The sequence below is a fragment of the Hyla sarda genome, chromosome 8 (genome assembly GCF_029499605.1).
Source record: "Hyla sarda isolate aHylSar1 chromosome 8, aHylSar1.hap1, whole genome shotgun sequence".
NCBI classification, from domain to species: Eukaryota; Metazoa; Chordata; class Amphibia; order Anura; family Hylidae; genus Hyla; species Hyla sarda.
The window spans coordinates 195,621,260-195,643,462 of NC_079196.1; the positions used below are offsets into that span (position 1 = coordinate 195,621,260).

The 22,203-nt window shown below is 44.1% G+C and overlaps 1 protein-coding gene across 2 annotated transcripts in view; it reads right to left on the reverse strand.

Moving 5' to 3' along the window:
• The window catches only part of TMEM184A (transmembrane protein 184A), a 42,307-nt gene extending 30,563 nt beyond the window's left edge, over positions 1–11,744 (reverse strand). The window contains exon 1 of one of the 2 annotated variants that reach the window (XM_056534059.1): positions 11,617–11,744. The gene's annotated coding sequence lies outside the window, so the exon portion shown is untranslated. Of the gene's footprint in view, positions 1–5,743; positions 5,849–11,616 lie in introns of those variants that run through there. The other variant, XM_056534061.1, reaches the window with a different exon arrangement.
• Positions 11,745–22,203: the final 10,459 nt, after the last annotated feature.

The following is a 22,203-nucleotide window of genomic DNA, read 5'->3' on the forward strand; positions in this document are numbered from 1 at the left end:
CCCAAAACCTATGTCTGATTCTAGGACAGCTGGGTACCAACCATTGCCATTCTCATCTGTCTCACACCAGGGGTTGTCACCCACTACTAAAGGTATACTTTAAGGTGTCTAAGGGGAAATTTATCAAAACCTGTATAGAGAAAAAGTGGTGCAGGCGCCTATAGCAACCAGTTGCTTCTTTTATTTTGCAGATGACTTTTAGAAGAAGAAAAAAAATCTGGTTGCTATGGGCAACTGCACTACCCTTTCTCTACACAGGTACTGAGAAATCTCCCCTCATAGTATATAGGCTGATAGCCAATGCAATGGGGCCCAGCAAATGAGACGATCATCTTTATTAAGCCTTCCACATACTAACAAAGCAACTCCATTCCAATTTTTACCATGGTTAGGCTGGGGTCAAAGGGTCAATTGAAGGTATATGTTGGCAACCTGTCAAAAAGGTATGCGGATGTTCAGAGCTGTAGCTAGCTCCTTTTGTGCCAGAGGCAAGAACAAAAGATTGCGCCCCCTCCCCATTTGGACTCGGGTACCCCTCAGAAAAAAAAAAATTTGTGGGCGACCCCTACCAAATTATTTTTTTAAATATGTTTCTTATTACGTTTTTTTGCAGCGACTCACAAATGACATATTCACTGATCAGAGTCACTTTTTTTTTCTTCCTCATCTGGCCCAGGACATCTTGATAATCTGTTCCGGTACAAAACTCTTCAGGGCAAAACCTGCAACACAAACATATTAGGCTCTGCACTTTTCCAGCATTATCCTCCCCTTTTCCCTACAAATGACTCCAGTCTCCTCCAAACACAATGCCTCAGCCTTCCCACAACGCACAAGGGGGGAGATTTATCAAAACCTGTGCAGAGGAAAGGTTACCCATAGCAACCAGCTTGCTTCTTTCATTTTGAACAAGACCTCTGCAAAATTAAATAAGCAATCTGATTGGTTGCTATGGGCAACTTTTCCTTTGCACAGGTTTTGATAAATCTCCCCCAATGTTTCCAGCCTTACTCAAATGCCTCCAGCCCCCAAGCACACCCAATGCCTCCTGCCTTACCCATATTCATCCAGCCTTCCCCACACACAATTGCCCTCATTTACTTAGAAAATCGTGTTGTAAGTCTATCTTGCTTTCTTACCCGACTGCTTTTTTCCCCTGGTATTTATTATTATGTCGCATCCTCTTTGTCGCACGTGGGTTTTGTTGGTTCTGGTTTCCAACTCCTCTGAGTTGTCGGGAAAAAATCCACAACAATTCAACAAATTCAGGTTGGAAACCTTTATAAATACGTGGGAAAGCTCAGAAATGTCGGGTTACGCCCCTTTTTCGGGTTTGGGAGAATCCACATCGGGTCCGTCGGGAAAAAATGTTGCATCGTGTCGCAGACTGGCGCACAATGTCTGCGACATGTCGCAGACAAAGATGCACCAAAAAAACCCGACAAAACAAGTCAGGTTTAGAATAGTAAATGAGGGCCAATGCCTCCAGCCTTACTCCACACAGTGACAGAGGGGTGTACATGGGAGACAGGGGTGTACATGGGTGACAGAGGGGTGTACGGGGTAACTGGGGTGTACAGGGGTGAAAGAGGTGACAGAAGGGTGCAGAGGGATGACAGAGGGGTGTACGGGATAACAGAGGGGTATCCAGGGGTTACGAGGGGTGACAAAGAGGTGTAGAGGAGTAAAAGAAGGGTGGGGGTGCACTACCCTGAAGCTGAGTAGGCCTCTGTCAGCGCCACCCCTGCTCCTTCCCTCTATCCCCATCATTCTGCTGAGGGACCATGGAGAATCCAGAGTCCAGAGCTGCTCCACAGGAGAGGGAGGATACAGGAGGATTGGAGCTGCAGCATCACCCGTCCCAGCACTGCACACAGACTTCCCTCCCGTATGGCCTGCACACCTGTGACTCACCTATGCAGGAAAATCTAAAAGTTAGCACCATATTTCCCACCAGAGTGTCCTAGCACCCCGATTGGGTGCGCTGCGTCCCTTTGCAACAGCGCACCTGAGGCGAACGCCTCATGGGAGCTACAGCCCTGTGGAGGTTTACCCTGACATATACTCAAAGGGCTGTTGCAGTTTAACACTTAGTCAATAGCTAGATTTGGTCCATTTTGTGAACATATACTGGTATATTGCAGAACTCAAAGTGTGGTCTGCTCAGCTTTTGAGTCCATATACATTCAGAAAATGGACCAATATAAGTCACTAGTGAAAAGTTCACAAGTTTGGTCAATTAAAGGGGTTCTCCGCCCCTAGACATCTTATCCCCTATCCAAAGAATATGGGATAAGGGGTCTGATCATGGGGGTTCTGCCACTGGGGACCCCTGCAATCTCTCCAGCAGCACAACGGTTTCTCAGCTACACAGAGCGAGGATAGCTCTGTGGCTGATGACGGGCGATTCAGGGGATGGAGTATCGTGACGTCACGGCTACGCTCCCTTGTGAGGTCACGCCCCACACCCTCGATGCAAGTCTATGGGAGGGGGCTTGACGGCTGGGGTGCTGCAGGAGAGATCGCGGGTGTCCCCAGCGGCCGGACCCCAATGATCAGACATCTTATCCCCTATCCTTTAGATAGGGGATAAGATGTCTAGGGGCGGAGTACCCCTTTAAGCTAAACGGGCCTTTCATGGGTACACCTTGATATATGTCGGTGTTCCTTTCTGAGAGATTGCGAATGTCATCTAAACCTGGCCTTAATAACACTTCTGATTCCCTTCTCCAATATTACTGCATAACTAGTTAGATTTAGCATTAGGTATATTTACAGCAGGTTGATAACTCTGGCAGGTGCTCTCAGTGTATCACCAATGTTCCAAACGCAGATGCACGTGTAAATTACTTTCTTCAAATTCTGGCCAACAGTTCACCTTAAACACCTCCTTATGTAGATACTTTTATTCTCCTGGAGCCCAGAAACACTTCAGTTACCGTTGTACCATCTTAGCTGGCGCTTCTATAAGGCCACTTTCCGCAACACAGCTATAAAACAGGGGTCAGGTCCCTGGAAAAAAAGTATGGAAACTCACCCAAAATGTTCACTCAAGGGCTGGTCCTGTAGGACGCCTGCTAATGGAAACAGTGTTCCTGCTGTAGCAAAAGTGCAGGAACTCTGTGCCCATGTGTTCCTGCAGGACTTGAGCCCTGCTATAGAAGGTGCAGAGATAGCATTTTCCCCTGGACCTCCAATGTGTAAGGGGAGACCCACTGTGTCATAGGAAGCCATTAGTATTATAACTGCATTTGTATTATTAGTGACCCTGTTACAGCTCCTGGGTGTGCTTTAGGCTCAATTCACATCTCATTTTGGGGTACCTCACTAGTTTATGTTGGGATAACAGCAAAAATGTACGGTGACGTATACCGCAGTGTAGCCACAGTGGGCCCATTGTCTCTAATGGACCAAATTTGCCTAATAGTGACTACTTGCATACTTGCTTAGCGAACTGTAAGTCCCACAAAAAAGTGAAGTCAGGGGTGACCTCTAAGGTGTGTACATCCCTGTGGTCAGTCTGTAATACACAGTCTTGGTGGATACTTGGCGAAGCCAAATACCATACCCGGAGTGAAGAAGATACATAGATTGATTAACAAGACTTAGATGTCTGCCATTCAATCAATCTGGAAGGTGTATAGTTAAGGGATACACCCTACAAAAGAGGCTCTTATTGGTTTTCTATTGTGCTCAGTATCTCTTAAGGCATTTATAGATTGCGTTGACTTTGATGTTCACTTACAGGAGCGGATGACATTTTGCACTGTCAAATACAGATAATCAGGAACACAACACTATTGAATCTCCTACAGTCAATATATTTGTACATTCCAGGCATGCCTCTTGTACTGTCTCCCGGAGTCACATTGACTGCCTAGATTCATCATCTAATTCTTTAAAAAAAAGTTAAACTTTAAAAGGAACATAAGGTTCAGTTTCCACTGTTTAATTTGAGCCTCCAGCAGCAGTTTTGCCCATCAGATCCACAATGGATTCCATTGGAAGTTAATTGGGTCTATTGGGCATAGGGTTGCCACCTGGCCGGTATTTTACCGGCACAGCTAGTATTTTGGCCACCCTGACAGTATTTTTATATTAAAAATTTCATGGCCGGTATTTATCCAACCAATCCTCCAACTCCCAGAATGTTGCACCATATATTATACCAGTGCTTCCTAACCAGAGTTGGCTGTCCGGGCATGCTGGGAGTTGTAGTTTTGCAACAGCTGGAGGCACCTCTTGGTTGGGAAACACTGACCTATACTATATACTACTGTGATTTACCAGTAAAGGATATAGTCCCATACAGTGCTTAGGTTGAGTCCCTCTGTGTCCTAGGGGCTGTCCTGCAGTGTCTCCCCCATAGTAATATATATCTATATATATATATATATATATATATATATATATATATATATATATATATATATATAAAATGCATAGTGTTATGTATTAAGGACCTTTGAGTTGTCACATGATAATGTGTTCACATGATGGTGTTTGTTACCCAGAGAGCACCAGCTAACCAGGTGACCTGCAGCTTGACCTATGGGCTCCTGGCTCAGCCCCCCCTTTATAAGAGGGGCAGCCATTATAATCTCTCTCTTCTATCACACTTCCTACTGAGGCAGTGTAAAGACCAGACGTTTCAGAGCCAGTGTACAGCACATCTGGAGGCCACAAGCCTAACCTACAGCCACATGTCAGTAAGTCAAGTCGTCTATGTCTGCTGTCACTACCTACAGTCAAGTCCATAGTCAAGTCTATTATAGTCAGCATGGTTGTCCTAAAGTCTGTCAAAGTCACTACAAGTCCCATCAAGCTGTGAGGTCCTTCTGTGTTACTGACCACCTCTCTGGGATCCTGGCCTAACTGTAAAGACTATTTCCATCTGTCTACCTCAGTAAAGCTACCGTTAACCATAACCTGGTCTTAGACTATTATTGCCCTGCCTAACCTTGAGATAGCAGTGCTACCATTCGGGTGGTTACCGGGAAAACCACGCCCTGGCATCCGAACAATTAGGGGTTAATAACACCATTCCACTGGGCTACAACATCTGCCCCATATACCACACTACTATATAGTCCAACATGCTAATGGTTAAGGTCATGCTTCTTGACAACATAATTTAAAAAGATTGTTGTTAAGCTGTGTATCCATAGCAACCAACCTTTCTTGAATAACTTAGAAGCTGCATTGTCACTGTATTGAGTAAATTTAGGTGGAGAGACCCTTTGATTTTAATAGAATGACTGGAGTGTGAGATATGACATATGAGGTGTTGTGTTGTAGCGCCGGTGCCCCCTTCTTTCTTTCATTGACTAGCGGGGCTAATGTTTGCCATGTCCTTCACCATCACACTTCGGCATGTGGGACTTTGGTCATGATTTGACAGAAGTAAAATAAAATGCTCCAGCAAGCATGACCACAAATCACACGTTGCCATTTGTATGGAACAAGAGTGTTAACAGGATACACGAGCGAGCATAGAGGGTAAACAGTGCATTGTTTGGCGAGACATGAAAAGTCAGGTCAAAGGACACCTACTTAATGTGGGAATGGTGGAAAATAATATGTTTTATCGCCAACAAACAAATATATAAATGTGTAAAAGACATAAATCAATAAATGACAACCCCCAATAATATATATTTTTAGTAAAACTTCTATAGTTTCCCTTAAAGGGGTACTCCGGTGAAACAAATTTGTAAATTACTTCTATTAAAAAAATCTTTACCCTTCCAGTACGTATTACCAGCTGAATGCTACAGAGGAAAATCTTTTCTTTTTGAATTTCTTTTTTGTCTTGTCCACAGTGCTCTCTGCTGACACCTGATTCCCATATGAGGAACTGTCCAGAGCAGGAGAAAATCCCCACAGAAAACCTATGCTGCTCTGGACAGTTCCTGACATGGACAGAGGTGTCAGTAGAGAGCACTGTATACAAGACAAAAAATAAATTCAAAAAAGAATAGAATTTCCTCTGTAGCATACAGCTGCTAAGTACTGAAAGGGTTAAGGTTTTTTAAATAGAAGTAATTTACAAATGTGTTTAACTTTCTGGCACCAGTTCATTTAAAAATAAAAAAGTTTTCCATCGGAGTACCCCTTTAAGCTCTCCAATAAGGCTATGTGCACACAATTTTTGGCCCTTATTTTCATGCAAAAAATGGGCTGAAAAGGTCAGCTTTGTTTTCTGCCATTGGGTCCATTTCAAGGCTTTCTTTTTATGTTTTAAATCCTTTGATACAGCAACTCCAAGACAAAAATAGCAAAAAAAAATGACTTTTTTTTTTAGCTTAAATAGAAAAAAATAAAAATAAAAATTTACTGAACAGCCCTACACTGAATATAAATTGAATAAACATTTTTATTTTTTTTTTAATCAACTGGTGCCATAAAGTTAAACGGATTTGTAAATTACTTCTATTAAAAAATATTTATCCTACCAGTACTTCTCAGCTGCTGTTCTGATCCACAGGAAGTTCTTTTCTTTTTGAATTTCCTTTCTGTCTGACCATGGTGCTCTCTGCTGACACCTCTGTCCATTTTAGAAACTGTCCAGAGTAGGAGCAAATCCCCATAGAAAACCTATGCTCTGGACAGTTCCTATAAAATGGACAGAGGTGTCAGCAGAGAGCACTGTAGTCAGACAGAAAGGAAATTCAAAAAGAAAATAACTTCCTGTGGATCATAACAGCAGCTGATAAGTACTGGAAGGATTAAGATTTTTTTTTTTTATAGAAGTAATTTACAAATCTGTTTAACTTTATGGCACCAGTTAATTTAAAAAATATATATATATATATGTTTTCCAGGAATACCCCTTTAACTGCCTTTTCTCCATGGTATATAGAATGTGGTTTTAAGTGTGCCCTGGAAACACTACTGCATAGTCATCATTTATATAGCCCAAATCAGGACATTTAAAGCCATCCCAGAAATGCCCCCAGTCTGCCTAAGAATGCCCCCAATGGTCACTTTTGGGAAGGGTTTGTATAAACACCACCACTTTAGGTCTGGTTCGTGTGACATTGGCAACTATGACATTGTACGTTAAAACATATTGTAACCAGAGGCCATTTTAGCTTGACGGACTGCTATCATAGAGCAGTACGAGTTGTGGGCAGCCAAAACTTATCGCCCCTTCCTTCCCTGCCTCCTGTTCTATGTCCACTTGACCTGCATCTGAAGACTAGAGTAATATCATAATGGTCAACATGGTTGCTTGGGTCAAAATTCTAGACAGCTCTATTAAAAAAAACTGTGGTTGCTAAGAAGTACATCCCTAGCAACCACATGATCTCAAAAAACTTATCTGGACCCAACACAACAACGCAAAGCTGGACTGACAACAATTTTAGAAACTGTTTGTCATGCCTCATGTCATATCATTGCCCATCTTATACTCTTTTAATACGTTTCAGTCACTATATTTGACACTATGGCCCAGATTTATCATCCTGTCCAAGACAAAAATGGAAGTTATTTGCCCATAGCAACCAATCACAGCTCAGCTATCACCGTATCAGAGCTTGTCAAAAGGGTATTCCGGCCTTAGACACCTTATCCCCCATCCTAAATAAGATGTCTGATCACAGGGGTCCTGCTGTTTGGACCCCTGCGATCATCGTGCAGCGCCTGGCATTCTTTGTTGGGTGCTACTCCCAAGACGTGTGACATTTCACAACCACGCCCCCTCGTGACATCATGCCATGCCCCCTCCATTCATGTCTATGGGAGGGGGGGACGACAGCTGTGACGCCACGGTGATGTCGCGTCTTGGAAGCAGCGCCTAACAAAGAATGCCAGGCGCTGCACGGAGATCGTGGGGGTCCCAGCGGCGGGACCCCTGCAATCAGACATTTTATCTAAGGCTACAATACGGAAGCTGATTGGTCTCTATAGGCATGACTGACATGCATGTATTGGACATGTTTTTAGAAAACTAGGCCTCCTGTCTCTGATCCGCTTCCTTGTATACCCTTCTCTCTCTTTTTTCCTACAGGTGGGGTCCCTGAAATTGACACTTAGGGACCAGATTTTATTCCATAACATATTAAGAACAATGAAAACTTCTTACGCTCCGTTATTATGGCTTGTTTTATAAAAATCCCATAAAACTCCTGTAATGACAGATAATCCAGAACAGATTACAGGGAGGCCACACCTGACTGATGTGTGATATAAATATAAACTCACACGGGTGCTGCCAAATCTCCGGCAGGAAAACACACGCCAACATGAAAAGGTGCACTAACCAATAATGCGCACATAAACTGGGGACGCAGGGTGGATTACTATTATCCCCCGCATTATGGCCACTACTCTGGACGTTCATTATAAAACTAGAAATAGAGATTCCTAGTATAAGAAGAAGAGGACAAGTGCTGGGAATGGCAATCAGCAGCAATAGCTGCTGCCAGACACCAACACTCTGAATGTCCACATTGCTGTGCAGACCTGCGGCATTGATGTGTACCCATATATTTCTGCTTTATAAAAATTTGATGACTCTGGGTTAACAGTGGGAAGTCTTACAGGATGACTGTGTTTTGACTGAAGTTAATAGTGACAAAAAGTCTCCTCTGGAGGACCTGTCCTGTATTGCAAAGCCAGTCCATTGACTTTAAAGGGGTTGTGCGCTGCCCTGCAGTTCGGAGCTCCGCTCACAGCGTCTGGAAGTTCATTACTCCGAACGCTGTGTGCGGGCTTCCGTGTTCGCAGTCGCCGGGCGTGACGTCACGCCCGGCCCCTTCGTGACGTCTCACCCGCCCCCTCAACGAAAGTCTATGGGAAGGGGGTGCGACCGCTGTCTCGCCCCCTTCCCATAGACTTTGGTAGAGGGGGCGGGCGTGACGTCACGAGGGGGCGGGCGAGACGTCACGAAGGGGCCGGGCGTGACATCAGGCCCGGCGGCCTCGAACACGGAAGCCCACACACAGCGTTCGGAGTAATGAACTTCCGGAAGCTGTAAGCGGAGCTCCGAACTGCAGGGCAGCGCACAACCCCTTTAAAGGGGTATTCCAGAAAAAAAACTTTTTTTATATATATCAACTGGCTCCAGAAAGCTAAACAGATTTGTAAATTACTTCTATTAAAAAATCTTACTCTTTTCAATAATTATCAGCTGCTGAAATTGAGTTGTTCTTTTCTGTCTGGCAACAGTGCTCTCTGCTTGTCTCGGGAACTGCACAGAGTAGAAGAGGTTTGCTATGGGGATTTGCTTCTATTCTGGACAGTTCCCGAGACACGTGTCATCAGAGAGCACTTCAACAGAAAAGAACAACTCAACTTCAGCAGATCATAAGTGCTGAAAGGATTAAGATTTTTTAATAGAAGTAATTTACAAATCTGTTTAACTCTCTGGAGACAGATGATATATATATATAAAAAGTTTTTTCCTGGATAACCCCTTTAATGGGCACAGTGTAATGTTCGATTTACCCTGTGGTGGCGCTGCAGAGAAACGGACCACTAACTGCCAGGTTTCTCCATAGCTTAGACTGATGACTGGGAGTCTCAGTAGGAAAATACTCAGTTTATTGTCAGAGAACCCTTTACGAGAAGGGATTATACAAAGCAGAGAACCCCTTTAAGCGGGTGTGGAGAGAACAATTTGTACTTTTTTGATTTGGAAAGAAGTCTGAACAAACCCTTTAACCACTAGTCCTGATAATGTACTAAAAATACAGTGAATTCAGACAGACGGCTTTAGATATTTTTCTAAACAGGGCTCGACAAGTCCCAGGCGCCAGGTTGCCATGTGGACTGAGAATTTCATCCTTCTCAGCCCTTTCCATTATGTCATGGGTTGAGTGAGGGAGTAGGACGTACACAAGGGTTCTGTACACGGCAGGTACTGACTGCTATCTGCACCGGACCTGACTCCTTCCGATAATGACAGACACCAGAGATCACTCAGACATCAGTCATTAAACAGTTATGGCATGCCTACTTGGTGGTCCTATTCCCCCATCACCACTACCACCATGATGTAATGCCAATCGGAGGCCTGTACTAGGCCTTGGCGCAGGCTGTGAATCAGTAATTTATACAGCCTGTAGCTGTATACATTGATGCATTACATTGATCTATATAAGCAATCAAATAATTGTGAAATAAAGAAAAAAAAAAAGTTATAAAAAAAATCCCCCCTACAAAAAATTTAAATCAACCCCTTTTCCAGATTTTAAAATAGAAAAATAATATTAACAATAATATATTAAATAAATAAATAAATCAAATAAACATATCTGGTATCGCCGCATGCGTTATTGTCCAGACTATTAGGCTAGGAGGTTCAGGAGATTTCGAACGCGCCTGGCACTAGGACCCTGCAGGCATTGCCATCCCCGTAGACGGCAACATTTTCTGCTCGGATTCCACCCAGATAATTATTTTGGCGTCAAAGTTTCAGTGGGGCGTGTGGACCGTGCAGCGGAATCTCACTGACGGCAATGGGATTTTGCTGCACCAGAATTTCAAAATGGAAATCAGTAGTGTAAACCTAGCCTTAAATGATTGCATTCCTAATTCAGCATGGTCCACAGAGGAAAATAAAATAAAAACATTTAAAAAAAAATTAAAAATCCAAATTGCAAAAATGCTAATTTCTAGTCACATCACACTCCCCCAAAAATTCATAAAAAGTCATTAAAAAAAAGTTAATACTACAGCCCATGGCGAAAAAATTAAAATAAATAAGGGCTTCTAACTTTTTTTGTTGGCTGCTAGATTCAAAGCAAATTTGTCAAGGTCTAAAATATCATGTGTATGGGGTAAATTCTATTGCAGTGGTCTCCAAACTGTGGCCCTCCAGCTGTTGCAAGAATACAACTCCCAGCATGCCCGGACAGCCGTTGGCTGTCCGGGCATGCTGGGAGTTGTAGTTTTGCAACAGCTGGAGGTGCTCTGGTTGGGAAACACTGGTATAGTATATAGTGCAACATTCCGGGACTTGGAGGATTGGTTGGATTAATACCGGCCATTGCATAGCCGGTATTTTTAATATAAAAATACCGGCTATCCGGGCGTGCTGGGAATGATAGTTTTGCAACAGCTGGAGTTCCACAGTTTGGCGACCACTGCATTTATTGTCTCCAGCTATTTGGTTTCCCTGAGAGATAAGCGGCCCCCTAAGAAGTACATAACCCAATAGAAACAACCGTCATGTCTGACCAATCCAAATGTGCGTGCTTATGGAGGAGCCAGAGATACGCAATAGTAACCGTGCCTACAGCGACATACACAAAAGGCGAAAATTATATTATATAATAATTATATAAGTGTCAATTTAGAACTTGTGGTCCTTTAACGCAGCGTTGCCTCAACCTGTGGCACGCCAGCGGTCGCTAAACTACAACTCCCATCATGCGGCATGAGGGGCATTGGAGTTTGGCAACAGCTGGAGAGCTAAATTATAAGGAACACTGTCCTAGATGGATAGCTAGATTTTTTTCCTACATAAAAAAAGGAGAGAGCGCAAATAACCCAGTAGACAATGCCGTAATAGTTTTGTATATAGGTAGCACCGACCGCCGTCCCCAGCAAGTATACAGGTGTTAGAGATATAAATGCACAGCACATGAGGGCAGACAGGTACCATACCTCTGCAGATCCTTCTGTCCAGAATTAGGAGACTTCTTAAGTGGGTAAAAAAAAGTTTGTTGCGATAAAGTCTGGTGGTAGAATGGGATTCATGGATCTTGCAGATCTCTCTAGGGATCTGATGTGAGGAGTCTTCCCTTCCTGTCTGTCATCTCCCCGCCTCCTGTGAGGTAGATCACCCAGTTCTGTATTACCTGCTCTGCAGGACTGAGCACACAGCCAGATCAGCTGTCCCCAGCACTCCCTTGTTACCTGCACACTAAGCCCCGCCCACATGTCACAGACCACGCCTCCTGCCATCTGCTGGCAGGAGTGCCAAATGACACCTGCAAAGAAGGAGAAAGAACATGTCATACAGAAGACTGAGTGTTTTATATGGTAACAATTAGCTGTACATTGCAATTTGCAACACCTTATTGTTTTATTTGAATTATTGAGTAGAATTGTACATGGGAACTAAACTGAGTACTCCGGTGGAAAACACATTTTTTTTAAATCAACTGGTGCCAGAAAGTTAAACAGAATTGTAAATAGCTTCTATTAAAAAAAAAAAAAATCTTAATCCTTCCAGTACTTATCAGCTGCTGTATATGACAAGAGGAAGTTGTATTTCTTTCTGGAATTCTTTTCTGTCTGACCACAGTGCACTCTGCTGACACCTCTGTCCATGCCAGGAACTGTCCAGAGCAGGAGCAAATCCCCATAGCAAATCTCTCCTGCTCCGGACAGTTCCTGACAAGGACAGAGGTGGTCATGTGGTCAGACTGGAAAGAACTGCACAACTTTCTCTGTAGTATGCAGCAGCAGATAAGTACTGCAAGGGTTAAGATTTTTAAATAGAAGTCCTTTACAAATCTGTTTAACTATGTGGCACCAGTTGATTTAAAAAAAAAAATATATATATATATATATATATATATATATATATATTTGCCACCGGAGTACCCCTTTAACCCCTTAAGGACTCAGCCCATTTTGGCCTTAAGGACTCAGACAATAAAATTTTTACGTTTTCATTTTTTCCTCCTCGCCTTCTAAAAATCATAACTCTTTTATATTTTCATCCACAGACTAGTATGAGGGCTTTTGTTTTGCGCAACTAGTTGTCCTTTGTAATGACATCCCTCATTATATCATAAAATGTATGGCGCAACCAAAAAACACTATTTTTGTGGGGAAATTAAAACGAAAAACGCTATTTTGCTAATTTTGGAAGGTTTCGTTTTCACGTCGTACAATTTATGGTAAAAATGACGTGTGTTCTTTATTCTGAGGGTCAATACGATTAAAATGATACCCATTATTACATACTTTTCTATTATTGTTGCGCTTAAAAAAAATCACAAACTTTTAAACCAAATTAGTACGTTTATAATCCCTTTATTTTGATGACCTCTAACTTTTTTATTTTTCCGTATAAGCGGCGGTATGGAGGCTCATTTTTTGCACCATGATCTGTACTTTTTTTTGATACCACATTTGCATATAAAAAACTTTTAATACATTTTTATAATTTTTTTTAATAAAATGGTTTAAAAAAGTAGGAATTTTGGACTTTTTTTTTTTTCGTTCACGCCGTTCATTAAAATTTTATTTTAATAGTTCGGACATTTACGCACGCGGCGATACCAAATATGTCTATAAAAAATTTTTTTAACGCTTTTTGGGGGTAAAATAGGAAAAAACGGACGTTTTACTTTTTTATTGGGGGAGGGGATTTTTCACTTTTGTTTTACTTTTACTTTTACATTTTTTTTTACACTTGAATAGTCCCCATAGGGGACTATTCATAGCAATACCATGATTGCTAATACTGATCTGTTCTATGTACAGGACATAGAACAGATCAGTATTATCGGTCATCTCCTGCTCTGGTCTGCTCGATCACAGACCAGAGCAGGAAACGCCGGGAGCTGCACGGAGGAAGGAGAGGGGACCTCCGTGCGGCGTTATGAATGATCGGATCCCCGCAGCAGCGCTGCGGGCGATCCGATCATTCATTCAAATCGCGAACTGCCGCAGATGCCGGGATCTGTATTGATCCCGGCACCTGAGGGGTTAATGGCGGACGCCCGCGAGATCGCGGGCGTCGGCCATTGCCGGCGGGTCCCTGGCTGCGATCAGCAGCCGGGATCAGACGCGCATGACACGGGCATCGCTCCGATGCCCGCGGTTATGCTTAGGACGTAAATGTACGTCCTGGTGCGTTAAGTACCACCGCACCAGGACGTACATTTACGTCCTGCGTCCTTAAGGGGTTAATGTGTAAAAAGACCTTAAAGGGCCAGTTGCATTTCTACAAATTTATCCAGCTGGCTGGAAAATATTATATTATGATATTATATGAATATCACATCTATTCACACAATTTAACCCCTTGGGGACGGAGCCCATTATGACCCTAAGAACGGGAGCATTTTTTGCAAATCTGACCACTGTCACTTTAAGCATTAATAACTTTTACTTATAAATTTGATTCCGAGATTGTTTTTTCGTGACATATGTTATGTTATGTTAGTGGTAAATTTTCGTCGATACTTGCATCATTTCTTAGAGAAAAATTCAAAAATGTTATGAATAATTAGAAAATTTTGCATTTTTCGAACTTTGAAGCTCTCTGCTTGTAAGGAAAATAAACATTCCAAATAAATTATATATTGATTCACAAATACAATATGTCTACTTTATATTTCCATCATAAAGTTGACATGTTTTTACTTTTGGAAGACATCAGAGGGCTTCAAAGTTCAGCAGCAATTTTCCAATTTTTCGCAAAATTTTCAAAATCGGAATTTTTCAGGGACCAGTTCAGGTTTGAAGTGGATTTGAAGGGTCTTCTGGTTAGAAATACCCCATAAAGGACCCCATTACAAAAACTGTTCCCCTCAAAGTATTCAAAATGACATTCAGTAAGTGTGTTAACCCTTTAGGTGTTTCACAGGAATAGCAGCAAAGTGAAGGAGAAAATTCAAAATCTTTTTTCATTTTTTACACTCGCATGTTCTTGTAGACCCAGTTTTTGAATTTTTACAAGGGGTAAAAGGAAAAAAAATCCTCTCAAAATTTGTAACTCAATTTCCCTTGAGTAAGGAAATACCTCATATGTGTATGTAAAGTGTTCGGCGGGTGCAGTAGAGGGATCAGAAGGGAAAGAGCAACAATGGGATTTTGGAGAGTGAGTTTTTCTGAAATGGTTTTTGGGGGGCATGTCACATTTAGGAAGCCCCTATGGTGCCAGGACAGCAAACCCCCCCACACTATTATGGAAATTACACCCCTCAAGGAACGATACAAGGGGTACGGTGAGCCTTAACACACCACAGGTGTTTGACAACTTTTTGTTAAAGTCGGATGTGTAAATGAAAAAAAAAAATGTTTTCACTAAAATGCTGGTTTTTCCCCAAATGTAAATTTTTTACAAGGGGTAATAGGAGAAAATGCCCCCCAAAATTTGTAACCCCATTTCTTCTAAGTATGGAAATACCCCACGTTTAGACGTCAAGTGCACTGCGAGCGAACTACAATGCTCAGAAGAGAAGGAGCGCCATTGAGCTTTTAGAGAGATAATTTGTTTGGAATGGAAGTCGGGGGCCATGTGCATTTACAAAGCCCCCCGTGGTGCCAGAACAGTGAACCCCCCACATGTGACCCCATTTTGGAAACTTCACCCCTCACGGAATGTAATAAGGGGTACAGTGAGCATTTACACCCTACTGGCGTTTGACAGATCTTTGGAACAGTGGGCTGTGCAAACAAAAAGATTGAATTTTTCATTTTCACTGACCACTGTTCCAAAAATCTGTCAGACACCTGTGGGGCGTAAATACTCACTGTACCCCTTGTTACATTCCGTGAGGGGTGTAGTTTCCAAAATGGGGTAACATGAGGGTATTTATTTTTTGGGTTTATTTCAGAACCGCTGTAAAATCGTCCAGCCCTGTGCAAATCACCAATTTAGGCCTCAAATGTACATAGTGCACTCTCCCTTCTGGGCCTTGTTGTACGCTCACAGAGCATTTTACGCCCACATATGGGGTATTTCCGTACTCTTGTGAAAATAAAAAGTAAAGGGCAACACCAGCATGTTAGTGTAAAAAAATTTTTTTTTTACACTAACAGGCTGGTGTAGACCCCAACTTTTCCTTTTCATAAGGGGTAAAAGGAGAAAAAGCCCCCCAAAATTTGTATTGCAATTTCTCCCGAGCACGGAGATACCCCATATGATACCCTAAACTGTTTCCTTGAAATACGACAGGGCTCTGAAGTGAGAGAGCGCCATGCGCATTTGAGGACTAAATTAGGGATTGCATAGGGGTGGACATAGGGGTATTCTACGCCAGTGATTCCCAAACAGGGTGCCTCCAGCTGTTGCTAAACTCCCAACATGCCTGGACAGTCAGTGGCTGTCCAGAAATGCATGGAGTTGTTGTTTTGCAACAGCTGGAGGCTCCGATTTGGAAACACTGCCGTACAATACGTTTTTCATTTTTATTGGGGGGGAAAGTGTAAGGGGGTGTTTATGTAGTGTTTTACTCTTTATTAGGTGTTAGCGTAGTGTTTTTAGGGTACATTCACACTGGCAGGTTACGGTGAGTTTCCCGCTAGCTCATACTAGAAGCAGGAAACTTACTGTAAACCCGCCTATGTGAATGTACCCTGTACGTTCACATGGGGGGGGCAAACCTCCAGCTGTTTCAAAACTACAACTCCCAGCATGTACTGACACACCGTGCATGCTGGGAGTTGTAGTTTTGCAACAGCTGGAGGCACACTGGTTGGAAAACCTTCAGTTAGGTTCTGTTACCTAACTCAGTATTTTCCAACCAGTGTGCCTCCAGCTGTTGCAAAACTACAACTCCCAACATGCACGGTCTGCCAGTACATGCTGGGAGTTGTAGTTTTGCAACAGCTGGAAGCACACTGATTGGAAAACCTTCAGTTAGGTTCTGTTACCTAACTCAGTATTTTCCAACCAGTGTGCCTCCAGCTGTTTCAAAACTACAACTCCCAGCATGCCGAGACAGCTGTTTGCTGTTTGGGCATGCAGCGATTTGCAGTTTTGCAACATCTGGAGTGCTACAATTTAGAGACCACTGAACAGTGATCTCCAAACTGTGGACCTCCAGATGTTGCGAAACTACAACTCCCAGCATGCCCAGACAGCAAACAGCTGTGTGGGCATGCTTGGAGTTCTAGTTTTGCAAGATCTAGAGGGCAGTATAGAGATCACTGTGCAGTGGTCTCTAAACTGTAGACCTCCAGCTGTTGCAAAACTACAAATCACAGCATGCCCACACATCAAACAGCTGTCTGGGCATGCTGGGAGTTGTAGTTTTGCAACATCTGGAGGGCTACAGTCTAGAGACCACTATAGTGGTCTCAGACTGTAGCCCTCTAGATGTTGCTAGGCAACTCACCGTCTTCCGTCGCATCCAGGAAGCCGTCCTCTTCTGCCGCCCGCAGATCTCAATCGCCACCCGCCGATCACCGTCGCTCCGCAGCCTCCGGACGGGTAAGTGGACGTCGGCGCCCGGTCCTCTTTGTTTTCCCCATTCTGCCCGGCCTATTGTGGGTGGGCAGGATGGGGAAAACGAAAGTAAAGCCCCCCCGCCCCTGATCTGCTATTGGTGGTCGCGTCTAGACCACCAATAGCAGGGATAGGAGGGGTAGCACCCCTGCCACCTCACTCCTATCGCTTCAGGGGGATCGTGGGTGTCTTAGACAACCACAATCCCCCTTATATTCCGGGTCACCATAGACCCGTAATGACCCGGAATGGGCGCAAATCGCAAGTGTGAATTCACTTGTGATTTGCGCTGATCGCCGACATGGGGGGTCTAATGACCCCCCTGGGCATTTGCACGGGGTGCCTGCTGATAGATATCAGCAGTCACCCCGGTCCGGTCCCCGCCCGACGCACGACAGGGACCGAAATTCCCACGGCCGTATGCATACGCCCTTCGTCCCCAACAGGTTAAACATGTTACATTTTTCTTTATAATGTTTTGCACACTACAAAACGTGCTTCAAAGAAAGATCGCTAGGTCACATGATCCAAGAATAACATGATTAGTTATGGGAAAAATGCAGCAGAAAAAAGTAAGTACTCATATAGGGGGAGATTTATCAATAACCTGTGTATTAGATCGCTTCTTTCATTTTTCACAGGCCTCTTTAAAAATGAAAGAAGCGATCTGATTGGTTGCTATGTGCAACTCAGCAATTTTTCCTCTGGACAGGTTTTGATAAATCTCCCCCATATTTTTCATGACCCTTTTAATTTGCAGCCATTTCCTTTTTTCTTTTTGTGTAAATCTTAAAAACACTTGTTTGTTATTTTATTATAATTTTTTTCCTTATTAGCACATGCAATGCCTAATAGGCATATGTACATGACTGACCTGGGGGCCATTGTTAGGTCCCTGACTGGCATGGCAACATATTGGTACCCCACTATCTCATCACAGGGGTTACTGATGATTTGATACAAGGGACCACTCCTCCTCCTTAAGCAGTGTTTCCTAGCCAGGGTGCCTCCAGCTGTTGCAAAACTACAACTCCCAGCATGCCTGGACAACCTTAGGCTGTCTCAGTATACTGGGAGTGGTGGCACCCTGGTTGGGAAACACTGGTCTAAAGGGTTAAACACCTATGTGCTAAATCACTTCCTTTAGCAACATCGTCATCATCAACACCTTCACCGCTATCTGACACCTCAAGAAAGGAAGCAGCATCATCATCACACTGTACGTCCATGTGTGTAATGCTGCCTGACTGAGACCTATCCCTGTTAACTACATCCTCTGGCAATAATGGTTGCGCATCACTCATGTCTTCAAACTGAAGTGTAAATAACTCCTCTGACGGATCAAGTAAAGCTGCTGTGGTGCTAGTGTTGGTGGTGGCGGCAGGCGGGCAAGTGGTAGCATGAGAGGTGCCCGAAGCTAAGCTAGAGGAGGAGAAGGATGGTGCGTCAAGGTTCCGAGCGGAAGCTGTAGTAGATTGGGTGTCTTGTGATAGCCAGTCAACTAAGTCCTCAGAACTTTGGGGGTTCAGGGTACGTGGCCTCTGAACACTGGCCATTCTAGGGCCAAAGGGAATCCCAGCACCACGACGGCCCCTGCGGGGTGGCCTTCCTCTGCCTGTCATTTTTTTGGTTAAATTTGCACAAGTATCACACCAAATGTGATTTGCACTAGAGTGACACAATTTGCCCTGCAGGCAAAAAAAACTGGCAACTGTGACGTGAACTGACAGTGACGACTGATTTTATTTAACAGCCAAAAAAGGTTTTTTTTTTTATTTGCACAACTATCACACCAAATGTGATTTGCACTAGTGTGACAATGAGCAAAAAAGCTTGCCAGCAGAGTTCCCCTTTTAAGCAGTGGTCCCCAACCAGGGTGCCTCCAGCTGTTGCAAAACACACGGACTGATATATTTCAGCCCTTTGAATACTGTAGTAGTTAGTTGCTTTAAAGAAAAAAAGCTTGCCAGCGGAGTTCCCCTTTTATGCAGTGGTCCCTAACCAGGATGCCTCCATCTGTTGCAAAACACACGGACTGATATATTTCAGCCCTTTGAATACTGTAGTAGATAGTTGCTTTAAAGAAAAAAAGCTTGCCAGCGGAGTTCCCCTTTTAAGTAGTGGTCCCCAACCAGGGTGCCTCCAGCTGTTGCAAAACACATGGACTGATATCTTTCAGCCCTTTGAATACTGTAGTAATCAGTTGCTTGAAGGAACTTAAGTTTGATTCTGGAGTACCCCTTTTAACCAGCGGTTCCCTCCCAACCAGGGTGCCTCCAGCTGTTGCAAGACTCACGGACTGATATCTTTCAGCCCTTTGAATACTGTAGTAGTTAGTTGCTTGAAGGAACTTAAGTTTGATTCTGGAGTACCCCTTTTAACCAGCGGTTCCCACCCAACCAGGGTGCCTCCAGCTGTTGCAAGACACATGGACTGATATCTTTCAGCCCTAAAAAAAGGCTTTTATGGGTGCTGTCCTTAAAGCAGATGTTACACTAGTGCTTTAGAAGTAACCTGGATCCTGAATACACCACCTAGCAGCAACCTAGCTAACGCTTTCCCTATACAGCAGGAGCAACTTCTCTGACCCTCCACTTCCTAAGCCTGCAGCATGCTGAATGAGGGTAAAATGGCGTCCGTGCAAGAGGTAGGACGGTCTGGAAGGGAGGGACTGCTGCTGATTGGCTGTAATGTGTCTGCTGACTCTGAATCACAGGGTCAAAGTTTACTGCAATGTTAAAGTATAGGGGGCGGATTGAACTTCACATATGTTCGCCCGGTGATGCGAACGCGAACATGCTAAATTCGTCGGGAACTGTTCGCCGGCGAACAATTCGCGACATCTCTACTTATAGCAGAGTGGGGATATTGGGGACTCCCTTCCCACACTTGCTGGGCTTCTTGTACATAACAGTCTGTTTAACTCTGTCCATTTTGCTCCAGATGAAGCAAAACACGGTCCGGGTGATGGCCCTGCAAACGGTGGCAAGGGGAAGCCATGCTTGTTCGGTGTACTGTAGCACAGGCAAAACTTCACTCTGCAGGAAAAGTGCTTTGCCCTCAATCGAGAGCATTCCAAAATGTGATCTTTGAGTTCAGTTTAGCGAGTCAGTCTTGCCAGGACATAAGGGCTGCACCTTCCTTTCAGAACCAAACTCCGAGGATTTGGATGAAGTCTGGTTTAACAGCAAAAGGGAAGGAGGCGGAAGAAGCCAGGTGCCATTCTCTGAAGAGCATAGCTTCTATCTTTCCGCAGTTGACTTTTGCCCCCGAAGCTCTGCCGAAGTCCTCGCAAGTCTGGACGAGTGCAGTCACCGAATGCCAATCAGCGCAGAAGAGTGTCACGTCAAGGACTTGACCTCGTAGCGATCTGGTCCCGGTGCAGTGATCCCTCTGATCTCTTCATTCTGCCAGATAGACCATGCTGCAAATGTCAAGATACATCACGTTAACATACAAGGAAAACATCTTCCCCATACCCAGCTTGTGCAAAGTCCTGCCCAAGAAAGCTTGAGAAACATGATCAAACGCCTTCTCCTGATACAGACTGATTAGGGGGGCATGGGCACGACGGTCCTGAATGCAATGGACCATGTCTTTCACAATGGCAAGGCTGTCGGCAATCCTGCGACCGGGAATGCCACAGGTCTGGTCCAGGTAGACAATCTGCCCGATGACAGACTTCAGCCTGTTGGCTAGCACCTTGGTGAGGATCTTGTAGTTCACATTCAAGAGAGATGGGACGCCAGTTTTTCAAGTCACATCTCTCCCCCTTCTGCTTATACAGGATCGTGATCATCCCTTCCCTCAACAAGAGAGGCATTCTTCCCCCCACCACCATCTCCTCATACACCTCCAACAGGTCCAGACAGATCAGGTCCCCCAGCGCTACATAGAGCTTGGTCGGGAGACCTTCGCTGCCCAGGGTCTTGCTGGGCTTAAAGGATTTAGTGGCAGAGAGCAGCTTCCCCACCATCAAGGGATCGTCCATGGCCGGGGCCCCTGCGAGGTCAACAATGTTAGTGATACCTGACAGGAACCTCTTGGCGGCTTCAGGGTCGGATGTCTTTGGGGCATAGAGATTGTGGTAGTAGTCTGCGACAACCCCCATCACCTCCTCCTTGCCCTTCTACATGTGTCCTGTCTCATCTCTCAGTTCTGGCAGGGGTGTGTGGCTGACGTGGAGCTTCCTGAAAAAGAAAGAGTTACATTTCTCACCTTGGCATGATTCCCTTGGATTCCACCTCAAAGTGCCTTTTCAAGCTCTTTTTGGTCTCCTCCAGCTCCTCTCTGACATCCCAGCTGCACCGGAGCAGGTCTTGCAGTGATCGCAACTCTCACTGCAGCCTCCTGAAGTCCCACTTCTTCTCACACTCTTGTTGTCTGCTTTTTCCCGGAAAGAAACAGCGAAATTCGACTTTAACATATTCCCACCAATCGCTAGTACAGTTGAAGAAACATTTATCATTTCGTCACACAATGTAAGCATCTCTAAGTTTCTCCTGGAACTTCCTCTGCGCCAACAGGGCACAATTGAACTTTCAGGAGCCAGGGCAAGATGGGAAACCATGGCCCACAACCCCCTGAAATCGAATGGCCCTGTGGTCAGAGAAGAAGCAGGGGACCATAGAATGCTTAACCTGCTTGACCGTTCTAGGTGTGAATTTGAAGCGTACGCCCCCTCCCAAAGACTTGCATTGAGGGTGCGTGGTCGTGACTTCACGACCCCACAGCCCACACCCCGGAACGAAATGTTCTGAATGCTTTGGCAGTGGAGTACCCCTTTAATTTCGACATGAAAAACTTTCAGCTGAATACTCAGTTTCAATAATAAGAAACACCATTAAATATAAAACACAGAAAAAATCTTTTGTGATTGTTAAATAAAGTTGTTGGTTTTTTTGTGTGTGTTTTTCTAGTTTTAATTTCTCAGCTGCTGCTGGAGAAAATGACAAATTCATAAATTGCTTCTTATGTAATTTCGTTGTTGTCAATCCTGACCTAGCAGAGAAGGAATGTGAATTTATCTGTGATCTGTGCAACATTAACACTGCTACATT